General features: G+C 45.2%; 1 protein-coding gene across 1 annotated transcript in view; it reads left to right on the forward strand.

Moving 5' to 3' along the window:
- The first annotated feature begins 892 nt into the window (after positions 1–892).
- LOC115613039 (A-kinase anchor protein 13-like) overlaps positions 893–12,958 on the forward strand; it is a 134,091-nt gene continuing 122,025 nt past the window's right edge. The window contains exon 1 of the mRNA XM_030498056.1: positions 893–976. The gene's annotated coding sequence lies outside the window, so the exon portion shown is untranslated. The remainder of the gene's footprint in view (positions 977–12,958) is intronic.

Raw genomic sequence — 12,958 nt, forward strand, 5'->3', positions numbered from 1 at the left:
GAGGTGTTCCTTGATCAAACGCACACGCTTCCCACAACCATAGAGGAATCAGGGAAAGATGGTGAGGAGCAGGACAAGGCTGTGGGCTGGCTTGGTGGGGCTCCAGTTGAGCTGCCAGGTTTTGTGATAGGTATGGGTGGATGTGCAGCACATACAGGGCTGGACAGCTTATGCTTTGTAACCGTTGCAACAAACACAACCCCAGCAAAACAAGCCCCTAACGCTTAAGTTTAGTGTGTGAGGAGGACGGATCTCCCTTAATAAACATAAACCCGCTGCATAAAAAGTTGTCTGTGTCCTTTCGCACCAGCAGCGCAAGATTATAAACAAGTAGGTTAGATATAAGGAAGTTCTTTACAATGAGGGTGCTGAGAAACCAGCACAGGGTGCCCAGAGAAGCTGTGGCTGCCCCATCCCTGGCAGTGTTCAAGGCCAGGTTGGACACAGGGGCTTGGAGCAACCTGCTCTGGTGGAAGGTGTCCCTACCCGTGGCAGGGGCTTAAAACTGAATGAGCTTTAAGGTCCCTTCTAACCCAAACCAGTCTGATTTAAGCAGCTGTATCTCTTCCAGCTGAGCGCACCGGGCAGGGTCGCCAGGTGAGGAATCCGAACCCGCCCAGGCCTCACCGTGCCGGGGCTCCGGCCTTCGCCCGGCCCGCCCTCACCCTCCTCCTCCTTGCCAGCGCACGGGGGAAGCGCAGCTGGACCTTATCCACAGGCGGTCTCCCCTGGCTGCCACCCGCCGCTCCGCACCCCCCGCCCGGCCCCGGGGCTCCGCGCATGCGGGCCGCGGCGGGGGCGGGCCCGGCGGCTCGGCTCAGGTTGCGAGCCGGCAGCCCCCAGCCCTGCCTCCTGCCCGCCTCCCCGGGCGGAGAGCGCCCGGCCCGGCCGCCTCTTTCCCCCTCCCCGTCCCCTTCCCTCTCCCTTCCCTCCCGGCCCCGCTGCCAGGGGCGAAGCCGCCCGCCGGGCCCCCGCGGTGAGTGTGCCCCGCCGGAGTTAGGCGAAGAGGGGTGTGTGTGGGGGAAGTTCGGGGAGGCCCATGGCGGAGGGGTGGGCTCTCCCCGGGGGTTGGGGGGTCCGGGAGCCCCCCTCCACTTCCCGCGCCCTCGCACGCTTCCCCCGCCCTTCCTCCTCCTCCTCTTCCTCGTTTCTTTCTCTCTTTCTCCGCGCAACTTCGCGTGGAGCCGCTCCGGGCCCCTCTTTGCTTTCTTCTCTTTTCGCTTATCGTTATTATTTGGTGTTAATTTATTCCCTTCGTTTCCTTTCCGCCGCTGCTCCCCGCCGCTATTGTCTGCGGGCCGGCGGTGCGCGGCGGGCCGGGGCCGGGCGGGGTCCCCCCGGGGGAACGGGCGCGGAGCGTTCCCCGAGCGTGTATCCGGGTATCCCCGCCGCACCCCAAACCCGGCCCCAGCGTCCCCCTCCGCTTCCTTGGGGTTGGAGTTATTGATACCCACACCCCCAAAATCCCTCTGGCCGCGCTGATGGAACTTTTATCTAAGTTTATTGCAGTTAATCTGGGGTTTCTATCAGTGTCCTGAACGACAGGCTGGGGTTGGTTTTTCTCGCCGTTGGGGCTAAGTGGGGCTTTGGGGTTACTCAGGGGGGTCATTGCCATGGGGCCTGTTTTATGTGTTCACTCTGTTGCTTGAAAATATAATGCTTTTTCTTTATGAGTGGAGACACTCTTCTTTTGAAGCGAATGCACGAGTTCCTGGAGGATGATTGATAAAGAGTAGTTGTTTCTTACCCTGTAAATTGTCAGAGTTTATTAATCCAATTTCTGTGGCTATGTTATCCCCGCAAGTCATATAAAGGAGTTGGGATTTGTAGAGATTCATTTTGCTGACCTCTGTAATGGGTTCTGCTCCAGTGTCCTTCACGGGGCTCAACAATAACTGGAGCTCAGAAGTGGAAAAAAGTGATTTTTAAAAGTTGGTTGTTTTTCGTTGTTGTTGAAAAGCGTCCTGTACTGATTCTGTTATGGATGACCAGATAGGGGCTTGATAAAGGGATTAGAAATACTGTACTTCTGCAGGACAGTTGGTCGCTGTGGTGTTCTCTGTAATCTTGGTCAGCCGTAAAACTTTAGGTACTCATGGAGATATGCAATGCAGTAGAAAATATGTAAAGCATGTAGCTTCAGAGCTGAGTTTAGACAGTTGGTCTGAGATCCATGAATGTCTTGTGTGCTGGGAGTTTGGCTAATGTAATCTAATCAGTTTTAAAGGGCCCAAGCTACATTATTTCTGTTCGTGGTGACTCTCTGCAGTGTAAAATCAGCCCCTTGCTGGGTGTGTTTTTCGTGTTTTGCACGTCCTTGCCAAGCTATTGTGGAATTGCAAAGGTGAACCAAGTTCCACATAGTTCCTTAAAGGTAAGGTACTAATGATTCATTTATTACTGTGTTAGAGGAGGTGTATTTTTATACATGGATACCTTAGCAGTGGGAGTACATTAACATTGACCTCGTAACATCCATGCCTGTGGATAGAAGCTGCTGCTTGTACTAGAGGAGAATTCACTCAGAAGGTGTTTGCTGTGGTTTGGGTCACCCTGGTCCAAGTTGTTACCTTCCATGGTGACAATATCTTGCTTGAACACTTGGGGTTGGTTTTTTTACAAGCCTGGTAGCAGGGTAAGGGTGAATTAGGCAAGGTGAGGATCATCTGGGCATGTGTTGTCCTTTGGCATGAGTTCAGGCATATACCTATCTTCCGCGTTTGTGGGTTGAGCCTAATACGTCTCCTGTCTGTCCTTCCAGTGCTGCCCAGTGCTGGGCAGACAGGCTAGCCTGGGGCTGTTGCTAGAAGGGCATGAATGTGGGTTCTGCAAGGCTGACAGGTTTTGTAGGTAGCCTGAATGACGAGTCTCCCGCAGGTAGTGTGGATGCGCCGTGTTAGGTGACGGCGTTCCAGCCTGCATCTCCTGCCTGGCTCTGGTGGACGGCATAGCCAAAGAGGTGAGGATACGGCGTGTTCGAAGAAACGGAGTCCAGCCAGGGACTGCAGCCAGAAAGGCAGGAGCTCGATGTTCCTGATTTACAGCTTCACAGCATCAAAGGAGGAAAACACAGTTAAGAAGTCAAAGCTGCTCATGGAAACAGAGCTCTGCCAGGTAGTCTGATGATGGATGTTTTTAAACACAGTCCATAGGGAAGCTTGGAGACTCAGGCTAATGCAGAACTCACTACTAATCTCTCAGCAGGATATACTCCTGAGTAAACTGTGTTCTGGTCTAGGATATGCTCCTGTGTAAAGAGGAGGATTAAGTACTATTAAAGGAATCTGGTTATTCCATCCAAAGCATGAATTAAGGCAGTAGTCAATAAATTATACTAGAGGAAAAAAACACTAGTAGGTTTATTGGTGCTATGCACATGCTTCTGTTACAAAGGCAGTGGATGCTTCCATATAATTTTCTGCTGGCGTAGTAAATTTTAATAGATAGCTATGTATAAAAATCATGAGTAGAAGTTGTCATTTCTTTTCCACACTGTTTCCAGGACACCAGTGTCTGTTTTCTCTGCCTGGTGTTTGGTGGTGATCCTTGAAGTCCTTGAAGCAGCTTGGAAGCTTTTCTACTTACCTGTACCTGGTTATCTCTAATCTACTTGAGTGCTCTTCAATGTTATTTCTACAGGGGTTCCCCACACAGGTGATAAATAGCCTGAAGTAAACTAAACCACATAGCTGATTAGTATGGAGGAACTGTTTGGTTTTGGTTTCTTCTACTCGTGGAAGGCAGGGTTAAGAAGTTACTGATTTGAGCAAAAGCCTGGATAGTCCAGGTGGCCATAAAGGTACAGTATGCCCTCATGAGTGTGGCCTGTGTTTTACCAGCCTCCTGGACATGGAGTTGGCAGCTTGTGTGGTTTCTAGCTGGAGGTTAATGTAAGCAGCATCCTATTTGCAGGTACATGGAAAGCTGGGGTGGGAAGCACCTCACAGCCTGCAGCTTGTGATTATGGGTGCTGCTCGGTGCCAAGTGCCCATGTGTTTCTTGCTTGCATTGATCACCTGTACGATAGATAAAGGTAATTGGTGTTCTGAAGCAACTGATAGCTTTGGGTGCCGATAGAGCTCTGCTGCTGTGGGGTTTGCCGCAGGGGATATAATCCAGTTGGGAGCCTGGTTCGGGGCTGGCACGTCCCACCTGAACAGTCACTTCCAGGAAGCACTGCACTTTTTCTAAATCAAAACTTGTTTGGGTGTTGGGTACAATGAGATTTTTATGTACAGCTTAGTCATGCTTCACTCTTTTTCTCCATTAAAACAGCTGTCAACAATCTTGCTGTGGGGAGGGAATCGGCCACTCCTTGTACTTACTGAGCAGTCAAACACTTCAGCTGTGGTGTTGGAGCCTGGCATTGCATTTCTTAGTTACTTTTGGAAAAAAACTCTGTAGATGTGGCATAATGTCATCTTTTTATTTATTTATTTACGAAACCTGCCTTTCTCCATTGCAAATGACTTTTCTTTATGGAGATCTAGAAGGCAAAGCACATCACTGGGAGTTAGCTGGTTAGTTGCTTTGGTTAGTGATAAGCAAATATGATGGCAGTGCTCCAGGGAAAGCAGCTACAGCAGAGAATAGGAACTTTTTGCTGCAGTCAAGCTATACAGATCTTTTTCAAAAGATATATCTCTGTATATATAGCCCTTTTGTCACAGAAGCAAGGTGTCTCCTCTGTTGATGTCTACAGGACAAATACACTGTGACGCCACAAATCCCATGAACAGTTTAATGCTCTTCCAGGGACCACTGTTGGAAGCGTGCAATAGGTAAAACTTTTTCAGTGTCATCCTAAACTTGAACTGTAATTTTGTGTTCTCTTTTGTGCATTGGTGTAGGTGTAAGCAGCCTCTTCCAGTTCACCAGCTGGGCTGCGCTGGGATTTGTGGGTCTGTTCAGTGAACCAGGCTGGGAAATGGATTCCGGTTAAGAATACATGAGGGTTTTTTTGTGTGCAGTTCATACCTTGGATCAGTTCAGCAAAAAAGTTCATTCTTTACCTGGATCAGTTCCCTGACTTGTGTCCCTTCATGGTATGATGAGCAGCTGCTGTGGCAAAGGCTCCAGAGCTTCTACCAGCAGCAATGTTCCTGGAGCTACACCCTTGGAAGTGCTTTTCTGATTGCAAAGAAGGCATTTGACTGTGGTGCCTGTCCCTGTTTTATAGCATGTAAAGATGGCAAGGGAGATAGATTTGTTTCTAAGATAAGCCAGTGAGTTAGAAGTCAAAGTGTTTCCTTTTTAAGTTCCCTAAGACTGCAATTACTTCTATCTAGAGTAAAGAAATTCTCTGCAAAAATCAGCCCTGCCATTATTATAATCTTGATTTTGTTTATAACCATTTTAGGTATGCTTCTAAGTTGTTGAGGAACAGGAAGAAAGTGCAATCACAAATATTTTTAAGTAGTCAACAGTCCTTAAAAAGTATGCAGTGTGCTATCTTGCAAAATGTAAGCTTTAATTCTGTTGTAGCTGTAATGGATTGCATGTTGTGACATGGCCAGGCAGTCTAACAAGACTCTTTTTTATATGTTATAAAATAAAACACCTAAAGATCGGATGGTAAAGAGTTTATTGCATGATTTTTGTGATGGGAGAGTAAAAGCTAAATTCCTTCCTGGTGTAGCTGTGTAGATCTCACAGTCCAGACTCGTTGGGAGCTTCTCCAATATTGTGTGTGAGATTGGACTAAGCATAAGGGAAAAAATACATCTTGAACGGGTGTCAGCATCTCTTACAGCACTTGTGTTGAGGACTTCAAACATGTATTCCAAGCATGTTTTGTGTGTGAGGTTGGGTTTGGTGCCCCTGGGCGGCCTCCACAGTTCATTAGAGGACCTTGATTTTGGCCTTGGCTGCAGCATCCAGAATGGTGCTTCCTCACAGCCGAGCTTGTAATTCTGTAGCAGGGGTTCATTTGATAGAGTTAATCCTCCCTGACCACTTGTATTTTCTTTGAATCTGTTAAGAACCAGGAATTAACTTTTAATATTTCTTCAAAATGATCCAATCTCTAATAACTTTTTTTGGTGATTCCATTAGTTGTTTGTAATAAATGATTTTCCCATCTGGCTGCTCTTGTCTTTCCAAAACTGGCAATAATTTTTTAATCAGTAGATGTGGCAACTGAACTGTCACAGTTTTCTTGTATGTTTGATCCTTGCATGAAGTCACCTTTTGATTTCCTTGGAAATTGTGGAATATTGACTAATGGCTCATCGGTGAGTTGGATCCTGCATAGTTGCTCTTCTGGGATGCTGTTTAAAATGTATGAGTGGAGGTAGTTGCAACTGATCCATAGCATCTTGGTTTCAACCACTTGTGGAATTCCCTTATAGACAATACAAAATGTTTAGCATTTGCTAGAGTAGCTTATGACTGCTGCTGGACTCTTTTGGTGTATTATTTTGACTTTATTCAGGCTAGCCTACCTTCCACAAAAGTCATTATGTTTAGTCTTTTTGCTGAGCTGTTTTTAACTTAACGTTACATTTGCAGAATACCTGGTGAGATCTCCCCTAATTGTCGTTCAATGTCAGATGTTACTCACAGCATGACAGCACTGCTGAGATTAGCTTGATCCAGTGTAAAAGGAAGGATTTAAGGATTTTCTTCTATAGTAGCTACTTCAGGTTTTATTTCTGAGTGGGAAGGAAAATAACTAATGGCTTACTCAAATTACGAGGCTGAGTTTTGGTCGGACTCATTCTCCATGAGCATGATTTAAGGTGGTCATCTTAAAGCAGGAGGGTGTATGTCATTTGATGATCTCCAAAACTTTGTGTTGAGAGGAGCTACCCGATGTGTCATGTTTGAATCCCGTGTGTTTTTTGTCACCCATGACTAATGCAAATTGGAGCAGTAAGTTATGCTAAAATCTGTGACGTACTTGGTAGCTTCATCTAAATTGTATCTGAGGTTTCTGGCAAAGTTACTTGGGAAAGTAAATCTCTTTCCCAATGTGTCTCTGCCCCCAGTGGTGTAACTGTTCTGTAAGTCTGAATGCTGCAGTTAATAAAACCATTACAAACAAGGATTTTGGCACAGAGCAGCTGTTCTAAACAGGGCTGTCTTCAGACTCAAACTACTGACTCACCCTTTCTTTTCCATGGATTAGCACACCTGGCATGTGTCATGCATGGATGCTGGCCGACTCATCATGTTCTTGCAGGTATCCCTATTCTCAGTGTAGGGAAGATTGGAGGGGTGTGTGTGAATTGCACAGCGACCTCCTGCAGGAGATAAAAACTTCCTAATGGAAGCTGATGCTGAGGATGGGTTGGTTCAAAGACTCTTCTTGCTGTGTCCCTGTTGCAGTGCTGAAGGAGGGATTGCTGCTCTGCTCCTGCCATGTTTTAGGGTAGCACAGAGCTGCTGCTTGTGTCAAGTCCCTTAAGTGCAACCATATGAAGAGCTGTGCTGGGTCAGGCCACGGTCTGTACGGCCTCATTTCCTGCCCCACAGTGTTGGTTGTGGGTCCTTCAGTGCAAGAGTAAGGCAAGGGGGTCACATTAGTATCTGTGGGCATGGTGGGGTTCAATACCAGGATGTGTGGCACATTTGGCTTCCTGGCACATGTGGGTCTCGACACCCAGCCATATCTTGGAAGCTGCGGTCAATAGGAAGAAAGGGGAAAATAGGGAATGCTGAGGCATGAGATTGGTGGAGTGAATGTCTTGCTTGTTTTATGCACTGATTTCCCTCTTGAGTTTCCTCTGGGATGCTGAAGCCTTTGGTCCCACAATAGGGGTGGGACAATGAATGCTCAGATGGAGGAAGCAGGTGTTAAAGGAAGGGGGGGAAATGGTTTATATTTTGGGGGGAAGGGGAGACAGGATGGCCAGATTTGACCCTTATACAAAGTAATTTCTTTTGGCACATGCTCTGGTGCACATCATGCTTCCTAATTGCCGAACTCACAAGTAAGATGGCAGCAAAACTGGGATGTGCCCTTTATTTTTGAGTTAATATCACTTAGTGAGTCAGCTGAGGAGCGAGGCTTACGTGATGTACCTCTGATGCTACGTGATGAATTTTGTTGTGTTTTTGTTCCCTGCTACTATAAATCTTTCACTGCAGCAACAAGGCTGTGGTACGGGTGGCACTGGACATCTTAAAGTCTGCACTTTGTACTTGGGGAGTGCTGGTTCTAATTGTTTTAATCTAGGTCGCACGTAAACTCATTCATCTCCAGCTTTGTTTTAAAACAGTTTCTGTAGTTTAATCTGAAGGTCTTTGAGTTGGTGCAGAGGATGATTCTGGAGATAAAACAGGCTGGTTCATGTGCTGCACAGGAGATGTGTTTGCATCCGTAGCTGAAAGACTTCCTATCCGGGGAGGAATGACAGCACTTTGTTTCAGTGGGGTTTCCAGCCTCTGCAGCAGCTTATCTTGAGCATGGGAGTCAGTTTTTCCATGGCTGAGTGGTTTGCAGCCACTCCACCCATTTTTATGATGAGTGATCACTGTCTAAAAGCGCAGTGGAACACAAGAGGTGGTGAGCAAACCTTTTGTTGCATCAAATGTTTATAGTTTCTCTTCTAGCAGCTGCAAAGAAGGTAGGTTATAAAGAATAAACCCCTTTAGAAAGGGGTAGAAATAAAGACTAAATCCCTTTTATATGAACTGTTGTAAAAGGAAGCTTTGGGTAATGAATGTTCATTTCACAAGGTCCAGGTGAGTCTTTACGCTTCTGTGTGATGCAAGGCGAACATTGCTGCAAATTTTTCTGTTAACTGCAGGTTTTTCTATATGAAGTAGTGTGGTTGCCAACAGGAAAAGAAATAGACATTGTCTGTTGTGGGAGGGTGCTGAGGGTTGTGTTGGTACCTGCTGTGTGGCTGCGTTTGTGTGCTGGTGGCTCTGTGGAGTCCTGCTGACTTGGGCACAGGAGTATGAATCCACTGTGCAAATGGAGACTTGGGAGTCTCCAAAAATGTGGAGCTACTTTTCCACCTTGGAAATGAATTAATTTTTGACTGATTCTGTTGGTAATGTAGCTTGAAGAAGGGTAACTCTAGCATGGAGGCTGAGGTTTGAGCACTTAGCTGGGTTAAGAGTGCTTTTAAACTAAGTTAAAATGTTCTTGACTGGGTCTTGCTCTTCCCCCTTGCTGGAGGGATTGGGGTAGTGGGAGCTGATTTCTTGGCAGCTCTTTCACAGTTAAAGCAGGGCCTTGGTCCCAGTTTTCATGAGCCATGTATTAAGCTAGAAAGAGACCTGACTTGTTGCTTGAAGAGCTTACAAGCTAAAACTGTGGATAATAAATATGCTTACATGGTTGTTAAGAGGATTAATTGTTTGTGAAGTGCATTGGAAGTGGGAGAATTATAGTAGTACTTCAGTGGTAATGGGCTGCATGTCACACATCTTGTTGATTTGTTTCTCCCTCTTTCCAGTGAGATTTCTAGCAGCATTCGTTGATCTGTATGAAATTCATGTGTCACTCCCATGTTTTCCTGTATTTTGGGAATTTTACTTGTACAATTCACTTATGGCAGTGCCTTTAAGGTGGTAAAATGTTGTCTCTTCAGGTGTCATACCTGAAGAAAAGGTGCCAAGCTAAATGTTATGTGCTTCCTGGTGCAGCTGGAACTGGCTCTGTTTAAACCGTGGGGCTTAGACCTCCCTGTTTTTTTCCTTTATCAGATTAGCTAGGATTTTGGCAGGACTTTGTGCTGCTGTTTCTTAGCCAATTGACTTGCCTGTGAGAGTTCCGTAACTTTCTTGCTTTATAATCTCAAAGTTCAGAAGTCATTGGGTTGTTTGAGACTAATAAGAGATCCTATCCTATGCTTACAGCAGGCATTTAGAAGGAAAACACCTCAGTAAGCAGAAAGCAGGTTTTGAAATCAAAATTCAGAACTGCTCGAGGAGATTGGAGGACTCATGGCAGTGAAAGTGGTTGAAAATGTGTAAATCTTCCTGAAATTACAAAACAGGAGTGGGCTTTTTTTACCCATTCTTTACTGGATTGGTTGTGTGACCCATCCCTGCTGCTGTGTCAATTCATACAATAAGATGGGAGATAAATGGCTATCATACGCTTACTGTATTATTGCATTATATAAAAAGATTGAGCATTTTAAATGCCTGAAAAGGAAGAAAAGTATCAAGTGAGAGTAGACTTATGAGGGTTTTTTTTTTTAGTTCTTTGCTTAGAGAAGTCAGTTTATTCCTCTCTCCCAGAACGAGTTTGTAAAATCTTTGCTATTTTTTATTAACAACCTAGTCTCATCTGTGCTTCTGGTATTATTAATTAAAAGCAATAATATAGTTTACATAAATACCTGGGTGTACTTACGCTGTGGTCTTGTGATATTTAAAGGCCAAGAGAAACTTAGACCATTTCAGAGGAAGCAATCTTGTTAGATTTGGTCTTTGGGAATGCTACATCGCTTGGTGTTTGCATTGGAAGAGACCTCTTGTTTTCTTCGTAGAGATCTTTTTGACTTTTGGATAAGATTGGATTTGAGCCAGTGGGTAACTTGAAGAAAGAGACTTTGTTTAGTGTTTGATGGGGGTTAGAATGAGGAGCAGGGAGGTGTTGCGGTGTAGTGGTGTTAATGTTGTGATGCTCAGCAGAGCAGCGTTTTCAGCTCCTGCACAAGAGATGTAAAACTCTGTCTAGCTGGGACCAAATCACTTCTGGTCAGTTGGCGAAAAGAAAATAGAGTTCCCGTGATGGAGAGGTTAGAAAGAGCTGTTGGGATGCTGCTAGACAAGAGCCTAGCAGCAATGGGGAATTTGGGAATATGCCCGGGCTGGGGAATGCACTGATGAGTTCTGCGAGCATGCCTTCCAGCCAGGGAGAGTTGTGGGGTGGCAATGGCATGGACCACCCTGCATGTTGGGAACCACTTGTCACCTCTGCTGCTTGTCAGTTTCAGCATTAGCAAGCCATGCCTCATGGCTTTTGGATGTGTCCTGGGCACACTGAGGGTGCAGGATTAATCCTGTTTGTGAACTTTGAGGAGAAGCTTTAATTCAGTTCTTAGTGCAGGATGCTGAACCCCTGGTGCCACATCCTGGCTGTAGTTGCCCTGGTCAGTGTCCTTGCTTGCTAAGGAGCACAGGCAGGGTCAGAACAGACATTGATTTTTGTTCACCTTTTTAAGCTGTGTCAATTCCCCAATGTCTGTTTTTAGAAAGAAATCTTATCTGATATGTCCAACCCAGAAAAGTGCTTATATATCCAGCAGCCAGGAAATTGAGTAAGTCCTGATCTATTCTTAATTTCTTGTGTTTCCTGTGGTTTTATTGTTTGTATTACCAGCCCTAATATTTACATGCTTTTGAATGAGCTTTTCTTTTTTTGGAAGATACTGCTTTGTTCGTATGCCTTGCAGAACAGGTTCTTCCATTTTTTTTCTCACTAATAACCGAACAACTTACATTCTCAAAGGAGTAGGAGAGAAAAAAAAAAAGGGAAGATTATAGGAAACACCAAAGGGAGATATCTAAGAATAGAATTGTTTTTTGCTGATGATATGCTAAGACTCATTCTAAGCTTGTATCTACCCTTTCAAATGTCCTTGGGCTCTTTGAGAGCTTTGTAAAACTTCTTGCATATCAAATTGCATGCTTGTGGGTTTTTTATCTGAACAGCAGATGCATTTACAGTCGGCATTTTAAATGCAAAGGTGCTTCTATGAAAATGCTTGTAAGGACAAAGTTGTACTTCACACTAAAACCCCAAAGAGTTAGTAGGGCAAGTCAGTGGACTCGGCAGGGTTAATGTTTACAAGCAGTGCTGGTGAATGTTGTCCAGCTACGAACATTCCAGCTATCTGGAAACTGATGGAGTCTTTTTTTTCCTGTGAAGTAAGGAAGATTTCACGGTTGTGTTCCCTGCTTTTCCTCTGGGTGTGGGAGAGTGATGGAGACAATGTTCTCCTGGAGGTCTGTCCCTTGGTGCATCAGCTTGCGGTGTTTTCCATGGGTATTTGGTTTCTTATGTTCCTTTAGGAACTAATTTGAAATTGCCAACTTAAAAAAATAATGTCTGCAAAGAAGTTGTGATCAGCCTTTACCTGCGGGTGTTACTGTTCTGTATTTCCAACTACTCTCCAAATACGTGTTTCTTTCAAGAAGTAAGGCATAACTTCAGGACTTTATTTCTTTTAAGTCTGTTCTCTCTGCCATGAAATAAACCCTATTTGCACATTGATGAATAGTGGCTAGGAAGCCTGTCTGGTTCTGCAATGGGATCCATAAATAGCATTAGTGTCTGGTTTACTTTGGGAAGGAAGGTGTCCCGTTGTGGCGGAGGGGAGCCTTGCACTCACTTGCAGTGAAGTTGCCCTGTCTGGGCAATGTTCACCAGCACCACGCTTCAAAAGAAACATGATCCAGAGTGTGTAGCTTAAATATTTGAAGTACAGAACCCCTTTAAAAGCTCAAACAAGTACTGATTTTAATAGAAATGGGTAATACTTATTTTTTCTCTATACCTCTGTTGTGGGATCAGAAAAGACTTTGTGGATCATAAGGCTGGTGTGAAAAAATGCTTTCCCCATTACCCTTCCTATCTCTTGCTGCAGGGAGCACCTTGGGACAGGCAGAGCACATCGTCATATGTGGTCTGTGTATAACGCTCCAGTGTAGTAGAGTAGATGGGACAATGCTTGGAGTAGCTGTTCTAGTTGCCAGACTGGATCTGGCAGCTAATTCCCAAACCTGTTGAGTCTCAGGATTGAGGTTTGGATGAATGCCTCCAAAATGCACCCTCCTAACTATCTCTAAGGGTATTTTCTGAGCCAAGAGTGCCAAGTTTGGTCTTCAGAGTGTTTGGTTTGTGACACAGTTGCTAAGGGAGAAACTGTCCCCTGTGCTAGGTTAAAAATTAGTTTAATCTGGAAAATGGAAGGAGAAACTTCCAAGTGGTTCATGGACCACATAGTTGACCATCACTGGTGCCCCAGAAGCAAGTATATGTGTACTCCTC

Source organism: Strigops habroptila, chromosome 9, assembly GCF_004027225.2.
Source record: "Strigops habroptila isolate Jane chromosome 9, bStrHab1.2.pri, whole genome shotgun sequence".
In the NCBI taxonomy this organism is placed as follows: domain Eukaryota; kingdom Metazoa; phylum Chordata; class Aves; order Psittaciformes; family Psittacidae; genus Strigops; species Strigops habroptila.